The sequence below is a fragment of the Lactuca serriola genome, chromosome 1 (assembly GCF_051521515.1).
Source record: "Lactuca serriola cultivar US96UC23 chromosome 1, Lser_US96UC23_V15, whole genome shotgun sequence".
NCBI classification, from domain to species: domain Eukaryota; kingdom Viridiplantae; phylum Streptophyta; class Magnoliopsida; order Asterales; family Asteraceae; genus Lactuca; species Lactuca serriola.
The window spans coordinates 142,343,353-142,355,944 of NC_136408.1; positions in this window are offsets into that span (position 1 = coordinate 142,343,353).

The following is a 12,592-nucleotide window of genomic DNA, read 5'->3' on the forward strand; positions in this document are numbered from 1 at the left end:
ACCAACAACCCTCCGCCACCACCACCTCCTCTTCAAATCGTTCTAGAAACACTTCAGGCAACCATTTCTGCCACCATATCAGCTCTTCTACCTCAACTAAACCCAAATGGTTCAGGAGGTGGTTCCTAAAACCAAAACCAAGAAGGTAATCAGGGACACCGGAAGGAGTGTTCCTATAAAGATTTTATGAATGCAAAACCCACATTCTTCGATGGAACAGGGGGTGTCATTGCTCTAACTCGGTGGTTAGAGAAAATCGAATCTATCTTCGAGATTTGCGCCTGTTTGGAATCTGACAAGGTGAAATTTGCCGCCTGTACGCTCACCGATAAGGCTTTGACTTGGTGGAACAGCAGAGTCAAATCCCTGACTCTACCTGTAGCTAATGCTATGGGATGGGAAGTTATGAAAGAACTTCTACGTGCGGAGTATTGCCCTCGGGGTGAGATCCAGAAGCTGGAGGATGAACTCTGGAACCTGAAGATGAAAGGTTCCGATATCGCCTCTTACACTTCAAGGTTTAATGACTTGGCACTTCTTTGTCCGGGAATGGTTACCCCAGAAAGCAAAAAGGTAGAAAGGTTCATCTGGGGATTAACTCAGCCGACCAAAGGGAACGTTATAGCAGCAAAGCCAGATACCTATAACAGCACCAAGTGTCAGGCACAAACTTTGATCAATCACAATGATGATCAAGAGGAAGTAGGCACCACTCCCGAGCCAACAGAAAAGAGTGGCGAGAAAAGAAAGTTTTGGAGAAAGAAGAAGAAGAGTCAGTCTTCCCCAGAACCCTCAAAGAAACAACAAATAGTGGCAGTCCACGCTGCCACTCCCCCTGCTGCTGTTTCTGTTGTCAATTCCACATCTCAAGTACCTGTTACCGGATATGTCGGTACCCTCCCGTGCTGTGACCGATGTAACTACCACCATCGCATCCCTGGCCCTTGTCGTGCAAAGTTATGTAGAAGTTGTGGCCAGGAAGGTCACCTCGTACGAACCTGCAAAACCCCAACCCCGTCAACTAGTCAAGCTTCCGGAGCTGGTATCGGTCAAACCTGCTATAGTTGTGGAGAGGTCGGGCACTATAAGCGAAACTGTCCAAAGACAGTAACGTCTAGCAACACCGGGAGAGTCCTAACTATGGGGCAAGAAAGGATAGTCGTCGATCCCACCGTTGCCACAGGTATACTTCTTCTCGATAAATCTTGTACCTGTGATCCTTTTTGATTCTAATGCTGAAAGAATTTGCTAAACATTCATTCAAAATATCTTTCGAAACTAAATCCTTCGTTAGTAATCAAAATGTGCACCGTCGAGATAACCAACCAATGAGAAAGAGAATGTTAATGTCATACCTATAGATCGTATCCTCAATCTGGATAATTATCCCTTTCCATTCGATCTAATGATAAACTTTTCATGGAAAGCTTTGATGCAAACTCGGCATGGAATGCTTTAGAAAATCGAAATACTTCCCTCATGGTACATTAGACCCTTCGCGACCCTTGTGAAATCGATTCCATAACCTTCAAACTTTGATTGCCCTCGGAACTTAGTAGCACCCATCTGATACTTCACGTCTCGGTCTTTGATAAGTATATACCTAACGAAATCAAGACGCGTCCCGATAGTGAGGGTTCGCTGAGACGTCAAGCGGAGACCCGATGTCACGTAGGATCGCGAAAACCCGAAGCAACAAATTCATCCGTATCTCATTCAAATTCATGTCTTGTATCGTAATCATTGAATTTCAGGACGAAATTCCCTCTAACAGGGGGATAATGTAACAACCCAAAGTTGTTCATCGCTGAAAACCCATTCTACCTGTATAACTCGCCGTATGTCAATTCGTTCCGATGTCGTTTTTTGGTTAAATTAATTAAACTTATATGTTTAATTGATGCTAATGAGTGTCCAAACCTGTTAGGAACTAACGAAATTAGCCCAAATTGTATAATTTAGAAATTTTAGAAACGTCCCCGTCGAGTTACGGAAACTTAATCGGGTGCGACCAAAAGCCCCGTTTAGTGCTGGTATCGGGTAGAAATCCATCGTGTCCAAGTTTTAGGACCTATTTAAACGTGTTTAAACATTCATTTGAAGCTTTTGCTTCCTCTCTTTACTCTCTCTCTAACCTCTCTCCTAAATCCAAGTTTAAGGGTCCAAATCTCAAGTTTAAGGCTTCTAATCACCAAGGTACCTTCCCTAGCTTGTTATGTAACCTCTTTAGCCTTCAAATTCGAGTTTAAACTACGGATTAGGACCATTATCATGTGTTTACGGCCCTAGAACAGTCCTAGGCCGTAAACTCATATAAATGGGGTTTTTGGAGCAACAAAACCCTTCCAAACCACAATTAGACCTTAGATATGGCTGGATGACTTTATGGAATGAGCTTAGAATGCCTTGAAACATGATTTAGAGTCTTGTTTATGAGTTTACGGCCCTGGAAGGTGCCTAGGCCGTAAACACTAATTTAGAGGGTTTTTAAGCCCTTAAACCCTTCCTAGACTCAAACAAGGCTTAGATATGAATTTTAGAATATTGGTAATGGCCTTAGAACATCATAAACATAATTTTTGAGGAGTAAATAGGAGTTTACGGCCAAGGTTCATGCATGGGCCGTAAACCACTCAAAAATGGAGAGTAAACTCATTTTTACATGTCCAAATGCCTTGAAACTCAACCAATAGCCTTGTGGTAAATTCTAGAGCCATCTAAAAATAGTTTGGGGACCTTAAACACATCAAACATCCTCTTAATAAGAGTTTACGACCATAGATCATGCTCTTAGGCCGTAAACTCCTAATTGTGAGTTAAATGGTGCCCTAAATTCATAACAAGGCTTGGAAAATTAACTAGAATCACATGTGATTGTCCCTTGTGCCCCAAAATAATTAGTCTTGACCATAGGAGAGTTTACGGCCGTAAACTCCAAGTTTACAACCGTGAACTCCCTTAAACATAGTAGAAGTCCCATAAATTTAATCCAAGGCATTTTAGAAATCCATTCCAACATTTCCCAAGTCCAAACAAGCCATTAAGCACTCAAAATCACACCAACATGAGTTCACGGCCATGAACTCATGTATGTATGTGTTTCATGGTTGTAAACTCCTTAAAATGTTTACTCTTGGGGAGTAAACTCAAATCCCAAGTCCCTAGTACCATTACACGTCCGTAGATGTCACCCGGGTCACTCCAAACACTCGTTTTGAGGTGTTTAATCTCATTGGAGTATAATGTTCCATATAATTAGTGATTGTAAATCTAATTAGATATATATGGACATTATTTCATTTTACATAGGGACATCGCGAGTAATCAGGCCCCGAACCGACGTTTAGTGTCCGAAATCGTCACATTTCCGCGTCCGGTGAGTTCATACCCCTACCCTTTTTAAATGGTTTTTAACGTTTTCAGGGGGGAATACAAGCAAAAGTACAAGAAATCTTGTACTTAAACGTATTTTCAGTTCAAATGTTTTTATTTCATGTATGATTTTAATAATGAAAATTGTGATAACTAATGGTTCGAATTGCAGGTTAAACAGTTAGACTTAAGTCAAATTTCTTTAAAAAGTGTTTTGATCAATATTACTTTCTGTAAAAGAAATCATACTAATCATAACTAAGATTAATATTAAACGAATGCGAATACGAATATAACTAATAGGATAGAACGAATACGAATATAACTATGAGGTTAGTACGAATACGAATGCGAATACGAATATAACTAATAGGATAGAACGAATACGAATATAACTATTAGGTTAGTACGAATACGAATGCGAATACGAATATAACTAATAGGATAGAATGAATACGAATATAACTAATAGGATAGAACGAATACGAATACGAATCCAACAAATAGCATAGTACGAATACGAATAGAAATAGGAGTACGAATGCATATTAACGCCTTTGGATGACACCAAGACTTCGAATATACAGCTAGTGTACCCCTTGAGTGTCACCAGAGTTTCGAATTAAATATGAAAATACGCCTCTGGACCTCTTCTGAGTTTCGAATATATCCTCCTCAAAATGTCGACAAAGCTTCGATTATACAACTAATGTACTCTTTTGGAACTCAACAGAACTTCAAAAATACTGTAATGTACGCTTCTGTGTGATTTCAAATATTCGAAAATACAACTAAGTTAGTAGATAATAGTCATTCGAATGTAGGATATCTAAGGGTTTAGAATACTTAACTAATACTATACACATGGTAATTTCTAGTACTTCGAAATAAATCCTAAGAACCAACTAGTAACGAACTTAGATACAAATAGGCAACTCAACACATAGGAAACTATGGGATTTTCCTGGGATAACATAACAACCGGTATCGAACTTAGATACAAATAGGCAACTCAACACATAGGAAAATATGGGATTTTCCTGGGTAGCACATCAACTCATAAACGGATAAAATAACAAACGAATAACTAAAACTATAAGGAAAATATGGGATTTTCCTGGAATGACATAACCAACCATTTTTGAAATTGTAACAAAGGAAACTCGATCTTTTCAAAACTAAACCGCTTGTGAACTCACCAGCTTTATACTGGTTTTCAAACCGCTTGTATTCTCAGGTCAGCGTTAGACAGGTACGCCGCCACCTTTTGGAGAAGATGGAGCGTTCTGAAGACTCGTCTTTACTTTTGTTCATATTAAATATGTAAAACACTTGTACAACTCTTCTTTCAAACACATGTAAACAATATTATGTAATGTAATGTTTTGTGATTACTGCTTTACTATGTGCATTGGATTTGATACTCAACGTGGAGTCAACCCCGGAAATGTTTCCGCCTTTGGTTTTCGGGGTGTGACACCATTCCTTAGTCCTCCGAAGGTACTTAATAATATTCTTGACTGCGGTCCAATGTGCTTTTCCAGGGTTCCCTTGATATCTGTTGACCATGCTCAAAGTGAAGGCCATATCAAGGAGAATACAAGTCATAGCATACATAATCGAGCCAATTGCAGAAGTGTATGGTACTCGGCTCATTTCTGCTATCTCGACTTCGGTACTCGGGCTTTGAGTCTTACTCAACTTGACATTACTTTGGGTTGGTAACTCCCTCTTCTTGGAATTCTCCATACTAAAGTGCTTTAGTACCTTGTCCAAGTAAGTATTCTGACTAAGTCCTATTAGTCTTTTCCTTCTGTTTCTCACTATCCTTATTCCCAAAATATAGGCAGCTTCTCCGAGGTCCTTGAAGGGTCCAGTTAATGGTTTGGTCTAGGCTTTCAGTGTGTTTTGTTTTGTATGAGTCTGTAATATTGTTTGTGAGATGTTTAATTCGAATTAGTCATTTGTATGTTCACGACCGTAAACACGTTTACGGTTTACGGCCGCAAACTCTGTTGGTTGTCCAGTCGAGTATATATTGTGGAGGTGTAGGTCATTTGTCGTTGTTGATGCCCAGCAGTTCACGGCCGTAACCTGATTTGTACCTGACGATTATTGAATATAAGCGTATGCAAGCTCAGTTTCTCTTCATCTCATTCTTACTTTGATTGTTTATCGTTTGATTATTGGTAAAGATCTTAATTCGGACATAACAATTGGTATCAGAGCAGAAACTGGTGTCAAACCTCATTCGATTGAGATTTGGGGCATTTAATCTGATATTTCTGTTGTTCGAAATTTGGTTTCCATGTTCTAGTGGTTGAAGGATCTGATTTATATCAGAAAAACGTGTTTTTGAAAGCTTCCTGGGAGTTTGCTGCCAACTATAAACCTTGTTTACGGTCGTAAAAACAAGACATTCTTAAACCGTAAACTCTGCATACTCAAGAACCGTAATCAGGGTGTCAAAAATCTAAGAACAGTAAATGTATAATCCGTAAACTCGCAAACCGCAAACTTACAAATCGCAAACACAAAAACCGTAAACCTAGCCTACGGTCGTAAACTCGTCAACCTTAAACTCTGTTTACGGTCGTTATCAATTTACTTCTGCCAACCATAAAAATTTTTTAAAAACTCTTAATTGCTTTATTTTCAAATGGAATCTCAAAGCCAAAATCATTTTCAAGAACTTGATGCTGTTATGGGCACCACTACGCGAATTCCAAGGTTAATGTCTGCTGATGGTTTTCCCGAGTGGAAGTAGAGAATAGAGAAATACATTAAGATGAAAGATTTCAAAATCTGGAGAAGCATTCTTAGAGGCCCTTTTAGGATCACTATGACAGTTGTAGGTCAAGTGATTGACAAGGCTGTTGAGAACTATACTGATGAGGAGTTTGAGAAAGTTGAGGAGCAGGAAAGGGCTTTAGCCACTTTAACAATGACATTATCTCCTGATATTGTTCAACGTTTTTGTGAGTACACTTCAGCTGAAGATCTATGGGAAGCTCTAATTGAAGTTTATGAGGGCAATGAAAATATGAAGGAGAGTCGGCAGGACATGTTAAGGCAAAATTTTAATATGTTCAACTACATACCAGGAGAGACTCTTGAAGCTCAATTGCAACGGTTCACAGCTCTCACAACTGACATGAATATCGCTGGAATTTTCTTGACCAAGTCAGAAATTAACAAGAAGCTTCTGAATGCTCTTCCTAGATCATGGGATATGAATGTTGTTGTGATTAAGAAAACTAAGGATTTGAATCGCCTCTCTCTTGCTGAAATCATGGCGGTCATCAAAGCTTGTGACATTGATGACAAACATAGAGAAATTAATCATGTGAACTCATACTCTACTGCAAATCTTGGAATTTCATCCAACAATGCTCTCTCATCTTTCATGCCTCCCACAGGTCAAGCTTTTGCAACACAACAGCCTCAGATTCAGACCTTCAATGCTACACCATCCATCCCTCATCATCAAACTCAGCTATTTTGTCATTTCACAAGCTGCTTCTACTCCAAATGTGCCAGTCGTAACCTCTTACTCAAACACTAAAGAATCTGATGAAAATCTGGCTCTAGCCACTGGGCTAGTTAACTGCTACAATGCCTTTGTGGCTGGAGATCTTCCACCTCAGCTATCATTTGCTGATTTGTATCAGATACATCCTGAAGACGTGGAAGAGATGGACATTACATGGCAGATTGCTATGGTTGTTTTCAGAGCCAAGCAGTTTGCTAAGAAGACATGGAAGAGCAACTGGGCCATGAATGCTGACAAGAAGGTGGGATTTAACAAGAGTATGCTGAGATGTTTCAACTGCCACGATCCGGGTCATTTTGCTCGTGATTTCCCGAAACCAGATCGTATGGTCAATAACAACAAGCAAATTGTAGCAGTGGGAAACAACCGTGTTGGTGCTACAGCGAATGGAGAGACTGCTATGGTCACTCAGTCCTTTGACTGGGAGGACCGGATTCAAGCTTTAAATATCTCAGGGCCAGAAAAACCTAACCTAGCTCAGATTGATGATGCTACTTTGAAAAATGATTATGTTGACCCCGAAGCAAAGATGATGGAGCTGCAGCTTGCCCTAATGGCATTTACTTCTTCCGAGCCTAAGAAAAGCAAGCTAAACCTACCATCTTGTTCTCATGCATGTAAAGAATATGTTAAATTGCTTCATGATGAAATTCAAGTATTACGTAGAGAAGTAGAGGACCTTAGATATGAGGGCTATCAGCTTAGGAAAGGACAAAAACCACTTAAGGCCCAATTAGAAGCTAAAATAAAAGACTTTAGGAGAATTCAAATAGAATACAGTGAGAAATGTGAACTGTATGATTATGTTAAAAGACAAATTGATGAATTAATTACCAAGCTTGATACATTAAATAAACAATTTGAAACAACAAATTTTGATTTTAGAAAATTTGGTGGATCAAGGGAGGTAGTTGCCAACATGATTGATCATTGCATGCAGTTCAAACGAAACCAACAAAAGGGTTTGGGATATGATAGGGTACCTGCTCCTTATAATCATACATATCAGTCTCAACCTTTATCCCAGGATGAGATTGCCAGTGAATCAGTCTTGGTTTATGGCAAACCATCCAGTTTCGTTTCAGGAGGTTTTATCAATGTTGAAAGTACTGATGTTTCTACTTCCTCTGCAGATCAACCATTAGATCAGGCAAAGCATGAAGCTGGAGAATTTGTTTCTACTTTTATTTCTAATTCTGATATTTCTATTTCAAATGAAAGTGCTTGTGTTTCTGATGTTAAAACTGATAATGTTTCATGTGATGTTTCAACATCTGATACTATTGAACTTAATTTCTTTGATATGTTTGATGATTTTTTTGGAAATTCTGATGCTTGTAATTCTCATGAAGAAACATCAACTCCACAAGTCAAAACAACTGAGGCACCTTTACGTATCTCACAACCTATTTCTCATGCATGTTCTTCTGAGAAGAGTAAGAGTGTCTGTCAAGAAAATAAATCTGAAAAAAAAAGTTCAAATAATATACAGATTTGTTTTAATTATGGTGTTGGTGGTCATATAGCTAGGAATTTTCAAAATAGGATCTTCGTAAACTACTTATCACCAAAAGGAGAGAACGAATCTAGGGGAAGGTCTTTAGTTAGAAATTCCTCAAGAACTCGTTCTCAAAATGATGATTGGAAAGATGAAAGAAGCAGAAAAAGGGCTAATTTTCAAAAGAAAAGGAAAAAGGTCTTTACTAACGAAACTCAAAATAGTTTGCCAAAACCGAACAAGGCTCCGCCAAGATCGGTTTCATCAAAAGGCACTTCTGCATCTTCAACCTCTTTTGGTAGAAAATCCAGAGGATCAGTGCAAACTTCTAAGAAACATACTTCAAAACCACATGAGAATGTTGTAAAGCTCAAATACCAATGGAAGCCCAAATCACTTTCTGATCAATCATTAACATCCTCTTAAGTGGTCAAGAATGAGGATCTAAATTTGAAAATATTTAAGGATAAATCAGAGAAACCAAAAAGGAAACCCAGGACAGTGATAACCTGGGTTCCTAAATCTAAATGATTCCGCTCATTTTGCAGGGACAGTTGCGGAGGAATGTCGTCCGTCCTTGGTACGTCGACAATGGCTGCTCTCGGCATATGACTGGAGACATCTCCCAACTGAGCGAAATTCAATCCTTTAATGGGGGCTATGTTTCCTTCTTGGTCGGAGATGGTGGCAAGATCACACAGAGAGGAACTGTTACAAATGGAGTGCTAAGCTTTGAGAATGTCAACTACGCTCCCGAGTTAAAGCACAGCTTGTTGAGTGTTTCCCAAATTTGCGACAAAGGTTATTCTACCTATTTTACCGACAAAGAGTGTATGATTCTCAAGCCAGGCATTGTCATCCCAGAAGAATGGATTCTAGTCAAATCTAAACGGGATGGGAATGCTTACATTATTGATATGAACAGTAACCTTCCAGAACAAGTCACTTGTCGTTTCTCAAAAGTCTCCGTACAAAACGCAATGCTATGGCATCGAAGACTCGGTCATACTAACACAAAAAACCTGAATCGTCTTGCTAAGAATGAGATGGTTCGAGGCCTCCCTGTCAGATACTTTATTACATTTGAGAAGTGTATTTCCTGTGCTCAAGGAAAACATCATCAGAAACCACACCTGCCCAAGCAAGTCAACTCAATCAGTCAAGTGCTCCAAGTATTGCATATGGACTTATTCGGTCCGGTCAACGTCCTGAGCATCAATAGAAGCTCGTACTTTCTAGTTGTGATCGATGATTTCTCTCGGTTTATGTGGGTCTTCTTCTTATCCAACAAAGCAGGGGTTGCTGATCTAATAAAGAAGTTCGTTGTGATGATTGAGAAGCAAACCAACAACCAACTGAAGGCGCTTCGTACTGATAATGGAACTGAGTTCAAGAATGCTGTTCTTGACCATTTTTGAGCAGAAAAAGGATAGTGCGTCAATATAGCTCTGCTCACACGCCTCAACAAATGGTGTTGCTGAAAGGAGAAATTAACTTTGAAAGACGCCGCAAGGACAATGCTTTGTGATTCCAAACTACCTATTTTCTTTTGGGCCAAGGCAATTAACACTGCTTGCTACGTGCAGATTCGTGTTCTAATCAACAAAGCACAGATGAAGACACCGTACGAGATTCTTTATGGACACAAGCCTTCTGTCAGCCATTTCCATGTATTTGGCTACCCTTGCACCATTCTTCACTTGGGATCCAACCCTAAATTCAATGCCAAAGCCGATGATTGTTACTTTTTAGGGTATGTTGCGCGCACTGCGTATAGGGTTTACAAAAAAAAAGACTAAGCAGATAGTAGAATCCTATGACGTGCGCTGGTTGGAGGAGAATGAAATAGATGCTCGAGTGGGTCCCGACTGGTTATTTGATTACACATCACTTTTCAAATCTTTAAATGTGTCTACAGATAGTTCAAGTGGATCCTCTTCTGGTTCGAAGATTGTTTCTGAAGACAAAGATGAAGAAGTTGTCTATAGACCTCCAACGGTTGAGGGGAAGTCCTCTGCTTCATCTGAAAGAAGGTTCTTTGGTCCACCTGAGGGGGAGTCACCTGATTAACCAAATAGTCCAAAGTCTAAGGTTGTAAATGAAACTCCTAATGTTGATGCTACACCTCTTACACCTATTGATAGAGAGTTCATGTCTAGATATGCTTCCGCAGACAATCCAACTTTTATGGAACTACTCTTTCCTGAAGAAATTGCTAATGAGTTTGTAGCAGATTCATCTAATGTGAATCAATCAGCAGATGATGGAGGTCTCAACATACACACTCTTCCTGTTTCACACAATGATATCAGCCAAGACATACCTTCAAGAATTTAACACGATCATCCGATCGGTAACATTATTGGCCAGCTAGGTGATGGAGTCAAAACCAGAAGTCATAGTGGATATGTTAATGCATGTCTCTACTCTTGCTTTATATCTCAAATAGAGCCGAAGAATGTTGAAATGGCTTTGAATGATCCCAGCTGGGTAGATGCAATGCATGAAGAGCTAAATCAGTTTGAAAAGCTCGGGGTTTGGAAGTTGGTTGAGTTACCAAAGGGCAAAAGGTCTCTTGACATGCGTTGGGTCTATCGTAATAAGCAGGATGATTCTAGTGTAATAGTGCACAATAAAGTAAGGTTGGTGGTTCGCGGGTTTCGACAAATCAAGGGTCTTGATTATATTGAGGTGTATGCTCCCGTGGCTCGTCTAGAGGCTATTCGTATCTTTCTCGCATACGCTTCCTACATGAAATTCACGGTCTACCAAATGGATGTCAAGACTGCCTTCTTGTATGGCAAGGTAAAGGAAGAAATTTATGTTGATCAACCCCCTGGGTTTGTTAACTCAAATTTCCCTAATCATGTCTACAAGTTGGACAAGGCATTGTATGGGTTGCATCAAGCTCCTCGAGCATGGTATGCGACTCTAACAAAGAACTTGCTCGACCTTGGATACTCTCGCGGTACTGTTGATCAAACTTTATTCATCAAGCATGTGGGTAATGATCAGATACTAGTTCAGATCTACGTTGACGACATTATCTTCGGGTCTACTTGTCCAAAGCTTTGCAAAGAGTTTGAAGGCGTGATGAAGAAGCGATTCGAGATGAGTTCTCTAGGTGAAATGACCATGTTTTTGGGGCTTCAAGTCAAACAAAGTTCAACCGGAATCCTGCTGCATCAAGCTAAGTATGTGGAGGATATTCTTGAGAAGTTCGGGTTTGAAGACGGAAAGCCTGCATCGACACCAATGGCTGAAAGACCCCTGCTGAATCCAGATATTGATGGCGAATCCATAGATCAAACTCACTATAGATCAATGATCAGTTCCCTGATGTATCTCACCGCAAGTCGTCCCGACATCATGTTTGCAGTGTGTCAGTGCGCTCGCTATCAGGCTAATCCTAAACTTTCACATCTTATTGTTGTCAAAAGAATTTTTCGGTATATCAAAGGCAGCCCAAAATTGGGTCTTTGGTATCCGAAGAATTCTGAATTTGATTTATATGCTTTTGCTAACATTAATTATGGAGGCTGTGAGCTTGACAGGAAATCCACATCAAGAGGGTGCCAATTCCTTGGTGATAGGCTAGTGTCGTGGTAGTGCAAGAAGCAACATACCGTCTCTACCTCAACAACAGAAGCGGAATACGTTGCTGCATCAGCTTTCTATTCTCAAGTTATATGGATCCAACATCAGTTGTTGGACTACGGTTTGAATTATCTAGCAACCCCAATTCATTGTGATAATGAGGCTGCTATTCAAATCACTAAAAAATCCGGTCCAACATTCTAAAACCAAGCACATTGACATCAAAATTCACTTTATCTGAGATTGTTATGAGCGTTCGCTCATCCGGCTAGAACAAGTTCCCACTGCCAATAATGTGGCGGATCTGTTCACTAAGCCTTTTAACAAAGCTCGATTCGATGTGCTTGTGGGATTTTTGAAAATGATTCGTTTTTTGAGGATTAATTTTTGTTGTTAATTAGGTTAGTTTAAATTTGAGCATTTCAGTCATTTCATTCTCCTCCGTGCACAAATTTAGGGGGAGAAATAAAAACAAAACCAAACAAAAATTGAAAAATTAAAAAAAAAATCCAAAAACATTCTGCTTCTGTTTTTTTTTTTTTCAGAAAACATTCAAAAAACCAAAAGCATTA